Source organism: Schistocerca americana, chromosome 5, assembly GCF_021461395.2.
Source record: "Schistocerca americana isolate TAMUIC-IGC-003095 chromosome 5, iqSchAmer2.1, whole genome shotgun sequence".
Taxonomy (NCBI): domain Eukaryota; kingdom Metazoa; phylum Arthropoda; class Insecta; order Orthoptera; family Acrididae; genus Schistocerca; species Schistocerca americana.
In genome coordinates this window covers 175,079,834-175,082,577 of record NC_060123.1, presented here as the reverse complement: position 1 = coordinate 175,082,577, position 2,744 = coordinate 175,079,834, and the positions used below count along the sequence as shown (strand labels likewise).

At 38.2% G+C, this 2,744-nt stretch overlaps 1 non-coding gene across 1 annotated transcript; it reads left to right on the top strand.

Annotated features, from left to right (window-relative positions):
- Positions 1-2,260: 2,260 nt before the first annotated feature.
- Trnap-cgg lies at positions 2,261-2,332 on the top strand. Its single transcript has one exon. It is a non-coding gene; the product is annotated as a tRNA-Pro (tRNA).
- Positions 2,333-2,744: the final 412 nt, after the last annotated feature.

Below are 2,744 nucleotides of genomic sequence, written 5' to 3'. Positions count from 1 at the left end.
TTTTGTTTCTATGGTCGGCCAACCACTTTCACACTTGGTGTGATTTTAATTCCTTTTTTCTGGTCTCTCTCTGTGTCTTTCTTGTCCTGTGTCGTCTCTTGTCATCTCCATTGTTTGTTTGTTCTTATTCTTTGTGCGTGTTTAAAGTTCGTGGAAAAAGGGACCGATGGCCCTGGTAGTTTGGTCCCTTCGATCCCACAAACCAACCATCCTTTTTGTCCTACAACAGTCGAAGTCAGGTGACACTAATTAAAAAATGACGGATTTCTTTTGCAGAAATGAATAGTGCTCATTCTAGCTGCGTTCGATTGTTGAACAGGCGCCCCAACTTCGAATATGTAATGTGTACTGTAGGGAATTTACTACATTTTCCTCACAGTTGATTTATAAGAATTGCTGCCGTTTGTATAGAACACAGTGGTGAAATCATAGTGTAACTGGCAGTTCGTCGGTTTATGGTTACACAAGCGAACACTAGCTTCTGTAAATGTGGCAGGCAATTTGCACAGTCCTCTGCCGAGCCCCAGCAGGTCACAACCCCCCTCGAACAACAAGCCTAAACAGTTCAGTGCACACAAGAGTTTGAAGGATCACGCAACATTTTATAAGGTTTTTCGGAAATTGTGTGTTGTAAAAACATATAATTTTGCAGGTATATGTGCCTGTTGTATGCAAAATATGTTGCAAAAAATGTCACAAGTAATAAATTAAAACTCCATAACTGATGCTGCAGTTTTACTTCATGAACAGCGAAAATGTGAGCGATAAGCGTTTTTACTTTCATCGTCTTGGGTGGATATCAGCGAGAAAGTGTTTCGTGAAGATTTGAAATACTGTGTACGGTTTGTTGGAAATAGCTAAGTGCTCTCCTACTCAACTATGGGGTGAATAGTGTCTGGATTCTTGTATTCCTTCCACGACTTCAAAAGCTGCCTCAAACAAACCATATACCCCCAGTTTCAAACTGACTTGTTGTGTTAAACATGAGATTACACTTTGTAATAAGTAGGTCCGACAGTATTTGAAATTTTTAAGCCCGTGCGCCAGCTGTGTGAAATACTGAAAATCAAATTTTTGTTGCACCCAGAAGCCTGTTGATAGGCACCCTGCAACTGGAACTTTGCTCAAAGTGAGCCGTTGGGTAATGTACGTACCTTACGAGGACCTTTGTGTACTGCGAATAATTAGGATACACCTAGCTTTGGAAGGACGAAAGAATGCTACGCTCGGACGTTGAGTCAAAATATATTGACATATTGACAGAACATATCAAGCGGATTTTCGAAATCCCTAACAAAGTAATTAATATTATTAGGCGCTTCTAAAATTCATAAACAAGTTTTTTCCTCAGTGGCTGACTTTTTCTCACTTTGTCCAACGTGTTTCATTCCTCTCACCTCAGTTTTTTAAGTTCATTACAAAAGCTTTGGTTCTTTCTGCTGTAGTGATCTGAATTTCAAAAAAAGTAAAATATCTACTTTGGGTACCGTTTCTATCAAGCTAATACTGGTATCTTGTATGAAAAATACTGTAATAATTGCCTTAGATGGTTGCAGTCTTCTATAAATGCTGTCGGTTTTAAAAAGAGTAAGTGGTTTGCCACGCAAGTATGGATGCTTAAAAGAAGTGTAGTATAACGTCTACATGTTACTATCTCGTAATTGCGCTATTAGGAAACTTTTTGTTCTCATTGAAATATGCAGTGTATCTATAGTGATTATTTTTTGTACGGTATTGACATTTTCACAAGTTTGTATTATAATTATTAGTAGCGTTTTTGTATTATAAGTATTACTAGCGTTAACTTCGATAACACCGATTACATGTAATGATGCTCAAAAACAAAATAAAACATTTGTATTTAAACTTGTCGTATTGGGAAAAATAAGAAAACAACCTCTGCATGCCAGTTTTAGTGGCTTTTAATCTGCAGCAGACATTACTAACACGGGGGGGAACAGCGTACATACAATTATTACTACGCGGCGATTCAGGTCACAGTTTGGTGGCGGAAAAAAGCAGTTTTATGCTTACCATACATTTAGACACCTGTGTGGAAGTTCATTTATGTTACTGACTTTCAGACTGGCATCAAGCTTGTACTTAAGAGTCTTCACATGCATAAACCGTGATGGCGGAACGGGAGACAATCGAAATGTCCCGCATTAGACGTTATAGGGCAAAGAAACAAATACTTTACATCATATTTGACATAGCAAACAGTCTTATCTTCATATAATAGCTGCTTACTCGTAATCACGGCTCGTTGGTCTAGGGGTATGATTCTCGCTTCGGGTGCGAGAGGTCCCGGGTTCAAATCCCGGACGAGCCCTGAAAATTTTTATCTTTTAAGATCCCGTTTTTAATTGACATTTATTACGTATATACACTTCTTTTGCCTTATGATTAGTTTCTAAATTATAGCTGTTGATAAAATGTATATCTGAAGTGTGCAAGCGGAGTTTTAACAGTGTGAATAAAATAAGACACCGTCAATATTTCACCGGATTAGTGATTCAAACTAAATATAGACATATGACTGCATAACACTACCCGCTACCACATATTTATCTTATGGAGCGCACATTATCTTTAAAAGAAGATTCACAAATACTTGCCTAAATCGCGGTCGTTTACCTGTTCTTCGTAAACTTCAGCCGGGATCATTGGTGATGTTTTACGACATAGCACTGAAGAGTTGCACCGGCTCGAGAGAGACATTGATGCAGTAATATTACTTTAGT